Source organism: Macrobrachium rosenbergii, chromosome 4 (assembly GCF_040412425.1).
Source record: "Macrobrachium rosenbergii isolate ZJJX-2024 chromosome 4, ASM4041242v1, whole genome shotgun sequence".
NCBI lineage: Eukaryota > Metazoa > Arthropoda > Malacostraca > Decapoda > Palaemonidae > Macrobrachium > Macrobrachium rosenbergii.
Window position 1 is genome coordinate 7,225,001 of NC_089744.1, and position 14,568 is coordinate 7,239,568.

The 14,568-nt window shown below is 36.6% G+C and overlaps 2 long non-coding RNA genes across 9 annotated transcripts in view; one reads left to right on the forward strand and one right to left on the reverse strand.

Moving 5' to 3' along the window:
* LOC136830242 (uncharacterized) overlaps nt 1-8,434 on the forward strand; it is a 9,906-nt gene extending 1,472 nt beyond the window's left edge. Inside the window, exons 2-6 of one of the 2 annotated variants that reach the window (XR_010850610.1) lie at nt 4,802-4,895; nt 6,984-7,152; nt 7,433-7,760; nt 7,920-8,101; nt 8,311-8,434. This is a non-coding gene — a long non-coding RNA (uncharacterized lncRNA). The remainder of the gene's footprint in view (nt 1-4,801; nt 4,896-6,983; nt 7,153-7,432; nt 7,761-7,919; nt 8,102-8,310) is intronic. The other variant, XR_010850609.1, reaches the window with a different exon arrangement.
* Nucleotides 8,435-11,740: 3,306 nt separating this feature from the next.
* LOC136830243 (uncharacterized) overlaps nt 11,741-14,568 on the reverse strand; it is a 119,803-nt gene continuing 116,975 nt past the window's right edge. For 2 of the 7 annotated variants that reach the window (XR_010850619.1, XR_010850611.1), the window contains exons 4-7: nt 14,155-14,264; nt 13,425-13,741; nt 12,725-12,816; nt 11,741-12,356 (exon numbers count right to left, since the gene is read on the reverse strand). This is a non-coding gene — a long non-coding RNA (uncharacterized lncRNA). Of the gene's footprint in view, nt 12,357-12,724; nt 12,817-13,379; nt 13,742-14,154; nt 14,265-14,568 lie in introns of all 7 variants that reach the window. The other 5 variants (XR_010850620.1, XR_010850618.1, XR_010850612.1 and 2 more) reach the window with 4 other exon arrangements.

Consider the following 14,568-nt stretch of genomic DNA (forward strand, 5'->3'; position numbering starts at 1 on the left):
AGTGTTGAAATTTGAGGATAGGCGATATATATCCTTCAACCGACAACGGACAGAATTGTGAATTTGGGTGCTATTTATTTTCACACTTGAAAAAGGTGTGATCTGGTGTGTGGAATTTGATAGTCTTAAAATTTGAGGATAAGCGGGTATATCCTTCAACCGACAACGGACAGAATTGTGAAATTTGGTGTTATTTATTTTGACACTTATAGGTGTGATCTGGCGGGTGGAATTTGAGTGTTAAAATTTGAGGATAGGCGATATATATCCTTCAACCGACAACGGACAGAATTGTGAATTTGAATTTCGGCAATTGATCATTTCACTTAGTCCGTATGGCTTACTGGTGCACTGCGAATCGTGCTTTAATAATAGCTGTGTAGGTAAGAACTTTAAACCTGTTATACGGTCCAGCGTAATGGGGACATTATATTAAGGCGGTTATCTAAAGTACATGAGAATATATTACCTTACACTTAAACTTAAAATTTCCTGATTTGTTGCTAGGACGAAATACCTATATATGATACAGAAAGCTCTCTGCGTATTAATTATTAACTTTAATATCAATCGGGATCCTGTAGAAACAATCCTCAAAAGGTTATTCAGTAGCTCTCGACCATCACAGCGAAATTTCCCTCAGTTTCGATCGACTGAAAACCATCAGTAGCAGGAACTATTTGAAGTAATCTTAAATTTAGTTTAAAAATGGTAGTTAATTTGTCTTAGGGCGCTTCTAGTGAAGCTGGCAGTGATATCATAGTTTGAGTTAAGGGATTTTTAAAGGTTTTCCTGTATTAAACTATATACCTGCAGTCGTGAAACTGACACACCGGTTAATTGCTGGGCTTTCTAATGCTTTCGAAGTCGAATAACCTCTAGTAGCTTCTTGAAAGCTAGAATTTTTAATTGTTACCTAACTGTCCCGAGGCTCCGTGTATGGTCTACAGAAGCGAAAGTAATGTCTTTATGGTAGGTTTTCTTAACTGTCGGATAGTTAAGCTTTAATTTCGTATTTAAATGAAGAAACCATTACACAGGCTCGGGCGCAACTGCAGCTTAAGTGTTGTGTAAATAAAAAAGCTTAGCTTAGAAATAAGTGGCTTGAGCTGAAACACTTCGAACGTTACAATTTATACTATGGGGGGGAACGAAAATAGTTAAATTACTATGCTAGAGAGCATGAAACATTCAAGGTAAATTTCCTTCAGATTTGTCACTAGCTTTAGTAGACCATAAAGGAAATAGTTTTTTGTTGAGGTTTATGATTTAGTTTGTAGTTTTGGAATTGTCATAACTATTTCAATTACGGCGTTTTTGGTTTTGCTTAGAGTATTGGATGTTGGTGCCTTGATGATAAAGTTAGGTCCAGACAAGCAGGCTTATCCGTGAGTGTTGTCCACACGGCAGAGTTGACGAATGGGCGGGCGTGCCCGACGATGCCAGTACCTTGTCCAGTGTCGCACGAAAAACTGGGTGGCCAGTACTGATCGAAAGAAAACTACAGCATAAAAATTGGCATATGCTAAAGGAAAACACGGGAATGTGGTGCAAAGATTGGCTTAGAGAAGTTCACGGGAGCTATACAACAATAGTACATGAACTACAATATGGCTGTGAACGTGATTATAGAAACTGAGACTGAACGTAATCTCATTCTATACAAAGAGAGAGAGAGAGAGAGAGAGAGAGAGAGAGAGAGAGAGAGAGAGAGAGAGAGAGAGAGAGAGAGAGAGAGAGAGATCCGAATCTACTTTCCAAATCTGTAACTTTCTTGCTAGTATTTGTTCTCCAAATACCAAAAAAAAAATTAAACCATAAAGCCTTAAAGCTATCATTAAATTAACATATTGAGACCAACAGCAACCAAAAAGATATAATCTAAGAAAAAAAAAAATGTAAACCCACGTTTTGAGCAATTTCCACTGGCGGATTGTGAATATCTCTGCGGAATCTTAATATTTGTCTTAAATGATATCCAAGAAAACGAATGTGGAAAAACTTCGTAACTAAAAAGACAGTATTATCGAAGACAAAATTTTCACAAACAAAATTTTCACAAAAAAGTAAGACTTAAATCTTAATACTGAAATAAATTTTCCCTTGCCGCCTCAACCTGAGACGCGTGTGTTTTATTTTTTTAGCTTTCACTGTTGTGAATTCGGTAGAAAGAGAAGGCTGTAATAATAATGTAAATCGTGCACAGAAATCATTCCAGCCTTGCTTTCCAATCGTGGTGAAGGGACACCCTTGCAACGTATCTTCTTGATTATCAATGTGGAATAACTGAGGTATGAACTACGATCTTTTTCTTACTCATTTGAAATAATTATCATGACTGGGCATATAACTGGGTGTATACGGACCACAGGACGAGGTAGTCTTGATAAAGCTGTTACTGTAACAATGATAAACATGATAAAACGAAAACATAATAAAAAAGAAAACATAATACGAAAGGGCAAGTAATTTCGCGGAGAAAAAGTGGGAGAGTATTTCAGATTTTCTAAGCACGATGCGGTTTCAAGAGTGATTAGTCAGTCAAGGTGAATAACTATCGGCTATGTTCCTTCTATCTTGATATAAAAAAAAAGTTATAAATCTGGTGCTACCCACACTTTGTCGTCAACCGAACTCTGTTTTATATTCATTTTTTTTTTCAGTTTTCAACTTTCCTTTTCTCATACTCCCAGGCAACTGGCGCTATTTTCTCAGGCTACCTCAAGCTGATTTTCTTTCGTGAGTTACCTCTCGGTGTTTTGCATGTTCATTAATCAATATTCACTAATGTGGGAAACTTAGGACATTTAACGACCTAGTAAATAACCAATGAAGTGTAATGTGAAACCAGATCCATGTGGTCTCAATTTTTCGGTTGGGAACAACGGTGTTGAAAAATGAAAGAAAAACAAAATGGGCAAACGGGCTACAAGACGAGGCCTTTTAAACATAGTAGTACATTAGTAAAAAGATAAAGGATCCTTGTATCGTACAGCAATCTGAAAAGGAACTGGCTGACGTCATAACTGACATTATAAATGAAAAGGGAAGTTTGTTATAGTATGCTGGCAATGCACATGGCATGAACTTGAAATCTTAACGTAATCTATAAAATATGAGGGAATGTCATAGAAGTAGTGAAGAGAAATTTGGGGATATTAAATGAAAATCTGTGCATACAGCTTATTCAGTAGTGAAATCACAATCGTGTACATGCAAGCTGAATGTCAAATACCTCTATAGGCATGAAGAAATAGTAATTAAACAGCGCTTTTCAGTGAATAAATTAATCAAAACCAGGGTCTCTTGCAAAACAATGAAAGTAGTTAAAGGAGTCCCATCTTACATAAGGTAGGAACATTAGGTCCACACTTGTCTGGCAGTGTCGTACCTCCAGTACTTGCCTCAGATCACCAGGCACAGACTGGTGATTTCGCTTAACGCGGGCACGGTCATTTCGCTGGTTTGTCCGTTATGAGCCTGATGGCATTCATGCCCGCCGATCAGGCCCGCTCGACTGGACATGCCATAAGACATCTTTTAAACCTGGTGTGGTGTACTGGGCATGAGAGGTACCTAGGTTTAGCACGTATCTCCTCGAAGGCCATCCCCAACACCCGCCTTTTTTTCTCGGACTGTCTTCGCTAATGCGTTGAACTGAAGCATTCAGAGTTTGTATTCCGTTGAAAACGAATAACTTTATTTTGAACCATAACCTACTGAGAACAGGTCCGTCAAACATCAATATCTAAAGGAAAGTGCTCTGGTATAGTGTCTCCATGAAGGGGTCAAACGGAATAGGCTTAATTTTTTATACAGTTTGAATGCTCGAAATTCGTTGCTAGCAATCGCAAAATCTGCTGCACCATGGTCTGTGGGTTATTTCCCGAAAGTTTAATGTTTATGGGATGGTGAAAGGGATTGCCAAAGATGCGGCTAAGGGAGGCTGCAGCTAAAGATTGATGTGGGCATCCGTGCTTGACTTGTGGAATTGGCGTTGAACCTAGAATGTTTAGTTTAACGATTACTTTCACACTGGAGTGAGTTCCTTTCCCTGAACTGTCAACCTTGCGCGAGAATCTTGTCAAGATGGGCAGGTCGTGGCTAACATGAGTAAATATATATTTTATTTGGTAAGTTGTAGCGTTATCAAGGAATTTGGAGGCTGCATGTCCTTTACTGTGCTGCTGCAGAGGCGTTCTGCATATTCCAGGGTGAATGTTTTAGTGCTGATAGAGCTAAAGTGGTTTTATTGGTATATTTGCATTTCAACATCAGTAACTAGAGCACTACGTTGTATAGTCATAATCATTACGCTTAAGGTTACGCATGACGTGATTTTTTCTCTCATATTAAGGATAAGTGCAATCTTTATTCACTGGAGTTTACGTGAAGGAAGTTTTTCAATTTGCAGGAAGTTATATAAGTCAAAGGTTAATTTTTTTTCTTCTGGTCGATGCAACAGCAATGATTGTTTGGAATTTGGTAGTCACGTCTCGTCAAACAGTGACTAATTCAGTTAACAATAACAGCCTTCTTGTGTTTAACTAAATATATGAAGCCGGGAAACGTTTCAGAATTAGTATCTGTGAAAGATTTTGTAATTAGATTGTGAAAATAATAGCAACTTAGATTGCAATTTAGATTGTAATATTTTAAGACTAAACTACTTTGACAATTCATCGTGATTAAAATTTTATCAAAGATCTTAGAGCTTATTAGTTTATTCGTATAGAAACTTTAATCCATTTAGCATATTCTAATTGTACTGTAAGCTAATTTCGATTAATTTTTCCTGTAGGTAATGCATGCCAGTGACAGAGGAAACTGTATTCCACGTTCGCAGTTAAGGTAATTTCGACGTGGACAGGAAACTACATAATGAACAACTTACGGTGAATAACTTTTGTTGAACAATATCGTGGCTTCCTTAGCTTGTAAGAACCTTTCTATTAGGTATTCAATAAATAACAAATATATTCTTGCGCATTTGTTGTTCCTTTATGGTATGGTGTTTAAAAATGATTTTGAAAGGCTCAGGTTAACCTTATCCACGCTTTATTAAATTGAGCATGAAAGGTTTCACACTAGATATGAATGATGTAGAATACATGTATGCCTGACTAATGGCGTGACTTACGAGGGGTCTTTAAAGTTTCAGAGCAAGTAACCTTAAGCTAAAAAAAGTGATGGGAACTCTGTAACAGTTACAGCGCAACGAAGTTTGATATGTATGACGCTGAGCATAAATTTCGATGTTATTCAAAAGTGCTGCTGCTAAGAAAGCTGGCTCCTAAAATCTGATGATGGGTAAATATATAAATTTTAAGCTATAAGAAATCTTCACAAACTTGACTAGCACCTGGTATAATAACTTGCAGTAATTGCAAAGGAATTGATTACCATTTTGCAGGATTTGGAGAGTCAAGAATAGAGTAAGCTTGTGGTATTATCCTACGAGTACACTTTTAATTTGGCCTAGTATAGTAGCTGGTATCTGCCATTTATGAACTCCAGAGGACAGAGTTTTTAAAGTCTGAGATCAGTTTTTAAGCAAAGGGAGTGGTTTTTGGATAATGTAATTTTCTGAGAATGAACTTTGTATAAAATTGTTGGATGCGTAGTGCACGCTTTATCAATGCCTTTTAAGATTTTGGCAGTGTTCTGTTCATTTAGTTTCTTGACCTATTTAGAATAATCAGGTTTGCTCAAGAGGTTCCAAAAACGCTGACTAGGAATTGACCATAAACGGCAAGTAAGTAGGTTTCGCATCTGCACACATTGTACTCAAAGCACTCTACCTTAAGATGCTAATGAAAATAATTTTTACTGAAAATGCATTTAAGTGCATCACATGTTAATTAACAAAGTTATCACGACTCGACAGATCCCAATTTTATAAGCATATGTTGTAATTAAAGGGATAATTAGCGTCGAACTTTAGTTCTTACCAGACAGATAATGGGATCCTAAGCATAGATAATCGTACCCCTACAGTTAACTGCTGGAATTTATAGTGGTTGCGAAAATAAGAATTTAAGGTGTAGTTGAACTTTTCAACACGGTAACGCAGGCGTTCATGGTCGAAATATGTTCTGAAAATTTAAGTCCTGCACACGTAAAATTAATCTTCTTCAGAAGGTTAAATGAAAAGACAAAAAGGCAGAATGTCTTTATCAAAATGGCTTGGCCGGGGATTTCTACCTACCTGAAGATGGAGTAATATGCATAACAAGGTCAGTGTTTTGTCAAAATCTAAACTTCCCTAGGTTTTGTCAGTAAGCTATTTAGCACCACAGATCTGAGAAACTTAACGTAATTGATAACTAACAAGGCACTAGTAACGATCCTGGAATTAAAAGTTGGGGCATTTAAGTATTCCTGGTACTCGACTAATGTTCATCTTGAGATAGCATAAAGAATTACAAATATTCGCTAAGTGAATTTGTAGTGAGTTTGGTTTTTGTTGAGAAAAGTTGCTAATGTACCGATGTTGTTCTTGAGGTAACAAAAAATTACAAATATTCGGTTAAGTGAACCTGTTTAGTTTTTGATGGGGGAAAAATGGCTAGTAACCTGGAAAATTTGGTAGCCCAGAATGTTTTATTTGCCCTTTTTTTCCAGCTTTAAAGCAATGTTTTTCTTGGAGGACTTAAGACTTCAACAATGGAGCGTACTCGAGGTGGGCGTACCCTGTGGTAGAGGACCGGTTAGAAACCGAGACAGTCTTGGTATGATCAATGGGCATTGGTTCAGATCTTGATCTTTGGTCGTGGCGTAAAATTCCTTGAACTGAAGACCCCTTAGTCTCGATACGGGTAAAACAATCGTGTAAATAGCGTGAAAAAAATTAGTGAAAGCAGGTCTTTTTTTTCATAATGTAATTAGCACTCCTTAAGAATCTTGACTCATAAGTTGCCCTTATCGTGGTCCCATGGTTGTTACATAATCATATTTGACTGATGTTCCTTTCAATCTTATAGGACGATTGTTACCAAACAACTGGACGATGGTAGTAACTCAGCGGTCGTGATCTATCAACAGGTCTTATTTCACTAGCATCATGTGTGGATGGATGGTCTCTTGCTCCACGAACGAGGTGTAATTGTGATGTTTTTAGGAGGACTTCGAGTAATCTTTACCTCAGTACAGGTAAAAGCATTTGTATAGGTAAAAGCATTTGTATAGATCTTGTCAGATGTACAAATTTGCTTTTTAGCAAAATGAAAAGGCTTAATCGTGCACTGATTTTATGAAAAAATTCTCTAAGGTTGCCAAAGGCCTGCAGTAAAGACCAGAATTGAAATTTTCCTAAGACAATTTTTTGTCGATTATAACAAAATTTAAGTTTCATCATACATTAATTTATGGGTGTTCAAATTTCAGAAGTTCCGTAACATTAATTAACCTGGAACCTTCTATCTCTTTCTAGGACGGTGTACAATGGTTTAGAACATTTTAATAAGATGAGCGCTCTGGAGATATTTGAGATTGTGAAAGCACAACTGGTTGCTCGCCCCCTTTTGTGAAAATGTCCGCAACTCCACACAGAAGGCTTGAAGACCGAATTTATTTGACGGGGCGTACCCTGTGGTACGGGACAGGTAAGAAGTTAGGTGATCGAGGCAGTCTCGACATATTAAATGGGTAATATGGATGATGATTCTGATTCAAATGCCAGCGTAAGATCTTGGTCGCTGGTCGTGGCGTCAGTGTAACGTCTTTCAGGAGTACCCGAAGTCACCTTGGTCTCAATACTGGTAATATAATTCTGTAATTTGTATGTAAAAAAAAACTAGTAAAATCAGGTTGCAATTTTAAGCTTACTGACACTTCAAGAACCTAGAATCCTTAGTTGCACACAAAGCATGATCGTATGGGTGTTGTATATGCGAATGATGTAACTTTGAATCTTGTAGGACGATTGTTACCGAAGAACGCGACGGTAGATGCAACTCGACGGACGTGGGTCTATTAATGGGTCTTGCTCTAAGGGCATCATGCTGTATCAACAGAGTTTCTTGCTCAAAGGACAGAGTGTACTAGTGATGTCATTAAGGAGGACTTCGAGTAACCCTAGCTTAAAAAAAGAATAGCAATAGTAAGGCTCTTGATTGTCAGGTGTACATTTTTTTTTTTTTTTTTTTTTGTAAAACAGGCTTATTTTATGGTTTTTTGGTTTCGGCTAAATTTAAATTTGTCTATCATAGCGGAAATTTGTAATTGGTTAGTTTTGCTTTACTTTTAAGAGTTGTGCATTTTAATAAAATTACCTCAAAACTTTCTTTAAGCATTCGATCTTGTTTCCAGGATGACGCACAATGGGCTAGATATTTCGATCAACGAAAGAGCTTGTGGAAGCCACTAAGATTGTGAGAGCTCACCTGTTTTTTCCCAATGGATGAAGCATGTCAAAAATTCCACACAAAAGGCATGGAGATCAAATATATTTGGTGCAGGTAATATATGCTCTTATGTATTGTTATATTGTCAGTGTTTAAATTCGCATTTTCTCCACTGTGATAGCTTTTTATGGTTTTTTGGTTTCGGCTAAATTTAAATTTGTCTATCATAGCGGAAATTTGTAATTGGTTAGTTTTGCTTTACTTTTAAGAGTTGTGCATTTTAATAAAATTACCTCAAAACTTTCTTTAAGCATTCGATCTTGTTTCCAGGATGACGCACAATGGGCTAGATATTTCGATCAACGAAAGAGCTTGTGGAAGCCACTAAGATTGTGAGAGCTCACCTGTTTTTTCCCAATGGATGAAGCATGTCAAAAATTCCACACAAAAGGCATGGAGATCAAATATATTTGGTGCAGGTAATATATGCTCTTATGTATTGTTATATTGTCAGTGTTTAAATTCGCATTTTCTCCACTGTGATAGCTTCAGACTTCCGCACTTCTTTGGCACTAGACAATTCGGTCAATGAGGCATTAAGATAAAGGGGATTGGGAGATACATTCGCTGGTCTGTATTCCACCTGATGTCATAATTCGATTAAATTTTCTTGTGATTAAGTCTTAGGCTGAATTTCAGCTTGTGTAGATTACCGAAGCCCAAAAAATAAACAATTTTCCAAATTATGGGAGAAATATTGGTTGTCCTGCCCCTCAAGGAATGGCCAACAATCCCCAGAAAACCTTTTGAGAGGGCTGACAATGCTTTTCGTGCTGTTATCCCTTACTTGAGAAATCCGGTGATCACCTCTGCACCCATCGACAATGTCACGTGCAAAAGTTTTTCAGAAACCAGACTAAACCCACTGGTAACCAGCCTTTTGACGCTGGGACCTTGTCGAGCGTTTGAAACTCTGCTGGTTTACTCTAGCCTCAGGTTTGCTCTTCTTATCTAGTGGTTTGTAAACGTCAGTCGCATGGAACTAAGCCAGTGTTTGTGCTCGGGCGCCAGTGTCCGAAATTGGGACATAAGGCCTGGTGCTGGGTGTACAAAGATTGAGCTAGTTGAATCTTTCGCCTGCTCCTCTTTGATTGGAGTGAAGTTGGTATTGGAGGTTTAAGATTTCTGCTTCTTTGTTACCTGTACAAGGGTAAAAAGGAAGGGTATTATTTTGGTCCATTTTTCTGTAGCTGGCAATCTAACTTTTCACTATATATTCTTCCCCTTCACTCTTTGAGGAATATCTTGCCTTGTAATCTTATAACTTTTATAAACTGGCATGAAAGGGGATTTTGATTTGCTTTGTTTTTATATCGCCAAATCGCCAAAGCATTTATGCTGGGCTTTGAAATTGGTTGTGAATTGATTTTTCTGCCGAGGTGTACAGTCATCTGATAGTTTCAACTTTATCAGAGAACTTTGAAAGGGGACTTTGAAAGGGGTTTTCCTCTATTTTGATTCTTGATTAAATGCTCAAGTGTGAGTGCCGTTGAGTAACTTGAAAACCCTCTGCAATGTATAGGGAAGAGACAAAGGCAGAATCATGTTCTGTGGTGGTAATTAAAATCGAGCTTGCTTTTGTTTTTTCCTGCAGCAGGTGAGATAAGTGGAATTGGCCAAGTTAGGCTTTGAGGAAGAAGTCAGTTTGACACTTTTGACACTGTTATTGTTTATAATCCGTAAAAGCAGAAAGTTTTCTTGTTTCATGAAAGCTAGACCCTGTTGTTGGAAGTACTGCAGTTACGCTTCTGAAAGTTCTTCATTCCATGACAAAGCAGCATAAGGCTGTTAATGAGAATAGTTAAGGTTAAGCACAAAAAATCATTCCATAGGGTCTCTTAGTTATATGACGCTCCCAGAGAATAGCTTTCAGTTAAGTCATTCTAAGAAACAAATGAGTGTATGATGACCTATGACTTACTTGGAAACCAGTGTTATTCCAATGGATTTCTGGTTATTTAAGGGTTGATTTTGTTTTTAGTATAGGACTAGTGCACATTTCCTAATGTGTTTTTATTTTGGTGGTTTTAGTTGAAATGTTGCGCAGTTTTTCAGGGTTAAGCATAAAAAATCATTCCATAGGGTCTCTTAGTTATATGACGCTCCCAGAGAATAGCTTTCAGTTAAGTCAAAGAAACAAATGAGTATTATGACCTATGACTTACTTGGAAACCAGTGTTGTTCCTATGGATTTCTGGTTATTTAAAGGTTGATTTTGTTTTTAGTATAGGACTAGTGCACATTTCCTAATGTGTTTTTATTTTGGTGGTTTTAGTTGAAATGTTGCGCAGTTTTTCATTCATGATATTCTATATAGGAAATTCCGTGTAAGTTACAACGTTCTCGTTAACCTGACCAACAGGTAACCACTTGCTTCTCTGGCAAACCTCCTTATTCAAAGATGGAGGTTTGCCCCTTTTTTTCTGAAATGGATCTCCTAAAAAAGGATCTAAAAATTTTTACTGATGAAATGGGTATGATGAAATTTATAATTTTGACTTGCAGAGGATATTTTAGTGCAAGCAGGTGAAACTTACACAGCGAATATCAGTTAATGTATTGTTAAACAGTCAATTATATTTTCAGGGGTTGAGATATTTATAGTGTGAACGTTTTTATAAATTGGTAGTTTTAAGGGTATAGGGATTTTCATTTCTTTTTAGTTCCATGTTCATAATTTAAGAACCTCGAAGCTTCTGTTAAAATTACTTATTCGGTGTTTTTCTTTACCAGCATGCAACAACATCCAGAGGTAATTTAGGCGTGAAATTGAGCTTAGAAGGCAGCTTCGAAAGCGTGGGTGAGAGCTCATTTCGTTAACACGTGCCTTCGACATGAGAACCAGCTACTCTGTAGGGCGAGAAGGGTTTCTAGCATGTATATATATTTGGTGATAGCTCTACAATAGGAGAATAGAGCACCAGCAGCTACACATGAAATGACAGGTGAACACAGCCGGCGTAAAGGATGAAAAAACGTGAATTACAGAAACTTAAGCAATCGGCGTAGTTAAAAATGAGGAAGCGAAGGCGGCGTAAGAGAAGCGAAGAAAGTTATTCGTCGTAGAAGAAAAATGTACAGAATAAAGATGGAAGAAGAACAGATGTACAGAGAAAATAACGAAGATGGTAAGAATATAGTAATAAAATGAGTAACCGTGAGAGAAGTCATCTACAGAAAAAAGAACGAAGTTGACTTGAAGTTGACTTAAAGTTGACTAAATCTGTTAAAGAGTAGTATAGATAACCTTGATAATTGTATAGTTATAGAAGCCTGAATTAACAGGCTAGAAAGCAAAACTACGATTTCTGGATATAATAAATAAATTTGAGTACTTCAAATCTTTTAGTTTAATTTTCATTTTCTTTATTATAAAAGTTATTCCTTAAACTTTATGTACATACATATCAGACTGTTTTTAAGTTTGTATTCTAATTAGGGACGGTTCCATTCATCGTATATACACACGTGTTTCTTCCTTCTAATAAACTTCTACAAATACTTAAATTCATTCTTCTTGTTCTTTTCTCTAAATTCGATTCTCTTGTTCAATCTGGTTTTCTTCAATCTGGATTTCTTGTTTCGATATACTCCTTCGTGCCCAGTTACATTAATTTTTTTCTACTTCGGTCTCTAAGTAGTTTTCATTTCCACTCTCCTCTCCAGCCCGACGAAGCACGTCTTCTACGCGCCAAGGGGGCCTTCCATTGTTTTCGGTTTCTTCTCCTCCGCTGTTGTCGCCATCCCGACGACTTAACTACTCGAGCTGTGGGCATACCTGATTGATCTCCCTTCCTCATTAATAAACCTGCAAAATATCTTCACTACTTGAATGATAATATAGTTTTCGTGGCGACATTTTCCTTTAGCCTATACGAAATTTCTCCTCGTAGAAAATCTCGGTCCATACGAGAACTCCATTTTCTCTTACGTAGATCCCACCTCCCACTCCTGTAAAAAGAGAAGGTACAGAATTAAAATCGGCATAAAAAACCAATGAGATTTCTGAAAGTCAACATGCCTCAAACTACGAGAATTATTAAGAACCAAATGAAAAATTTCAACCATAGCTTAGACAGCAAGAAGTGTTCTATAGAACCTTACGCTTAAATTTTAACGGAAAAAAAAGTTTAAAGACAGCATAAACAGTTAATTATTTATGTTTAGCAGTTATGCTTTAATCTCAGCAGCAAATTAAGCGAAATAATAGTTCTATGTACCGAAAACAAAAACCAATCCAAAAGGTAACAGTCAACAGCTAAGAAGTTCTTCAACGATTTTGTTAAAATCCTTTAACTAAGATTTTTTAAGCAACTTACCAACTACGGATATTTCAAAATTGACAATCTAGAATAACTGTCCAAGATTACTTCTCCAGGCTTCTCGAAGCTCTACTTTCACAAACTTTTACCTGCAAAATTTGAAAACGTAATTTAAAAACTAAAAAGTACAACTTAAAGCATGTAGACAATGTCTTACAACTTGTCAAAACATTGTACACTTAACCCTGTAACCTTGGCCGAGTAATTAAATCAAAACTATTTACAAATTCTTACCTTACGTAAAACTTGAGATTGTAAGTTAAGACTAATAAAGTTCAAACAACGGTCAACAACAATGCGATTACCTTTCCCCACTGATAGTTTTCAAAAAAAAAAAGTACTAACGAATTTTTGTTGATTGAAAGTCCATAAATTCACACCACAACTTTACGATACTACTTACTTGCTTCTCCATGTAACTGATAAAGATTTACTTGCGGAATTCAAAAACTTCCATAAAAGGAAAAAGCTTTTCGAAATGTACTTAAATTGGAAGTTACAGTACAGCTGAAAAATAATAAACTAATAAAAATTGTTAAAAGACCGTTAAATGCCTTGGCTTACATTCCTTTAGTCAACCTAAGATTCAAAAACCTAAATTTTACACTAGCTTTCTTTGCAAAAAAAGGCAGAACCATCAGGAAAAAACTACCTGCATTCTATTAGCTGCATAATGCTTTGACCCCAAATTTTTTACCTAGCCAATTCATCCAAAGTGATTCCGTTGTGTCGACACAAATGTACTTGCAGGAGGGATGAAAGAAATTCGGCATTTACCTAATTAATATTCTTATTAATTATGGATCCTATTCACCACCAAGTTACTTCCACTAATTTTCGGAATCCATAATCAAACTTGCTTCTCAGAATCTTGGTAAAAAAAAATTCCATACACAATCTTCTCCACATTTTGGCCTAATTTCCTCTTCCATACCTCTTCGTAGCGATCTTCACAATGTAGCCTAAGAACTTTCTGCCCTTCAAAAATCAGTTTGACTAAATTCAGCTTCACACCTGCAGATGAAATACAGGATTAAAAAACTACACTGAATTAATACAATAAAACATCAAACAAATTCAACTTACCTCTAAATTCAAAATTCAAACCCACTATGCTTATTGATTTTTTGGGTGATAGTGGAATCAGTTTTGAGATCGGATGTACTGTGAAATTATTTATGCTTAATTTTTTATACCAAATATACTACGAAAAGCCTATATAGTGGAAAGGAGATATTGTAAAATACAAGACTAAACTTAAATGAACAGCAAGGAAGTTCAGCAAGGAAGTTCAGCAAGGAAGTTCAGCAAGGAAGTTCAGCAAGGAAGTTCAGCAAGGAAGTTCAGCAAGGAAGTTCAGCAAGGAAGTTATCTTCCCTCATTTTGTTAAAATCTTGATAACCAAAAAAATGTTAGAAGGGACTTACCAAACATTGTTGATTCAAAGCCAAAGTGACACCACAGATTGACAACATTACTTCCCAAGGTAACTATCTCGACTTCCCTTCCAGATGTAATTCGAATCTCAAATATTTACCTGTGGGATTCAGTAACTCTTGTAAAATGATACTACAGCTTTGCAAAATTCCTAGGCAAATTTGCAACTCCAGGTGAAAACTAAACACTCAACAAACTTTCAAATAGTTACGATACCGTTAAAAATGCCCCAATTTACTTGCTTGTATTGAAATTTAGGCATCACAAACCAAATTTTGCTCTTTCGTTTTAGTGGAGAGATATCAGGAAAAGACTGCCTACAGTCTGTAACAGTAAACTGCTTTGAACCTCTTTCGTTTTTGGGAGAACTATCAGGAAAAGACTGCCTGCAGTCTGTAGCACTA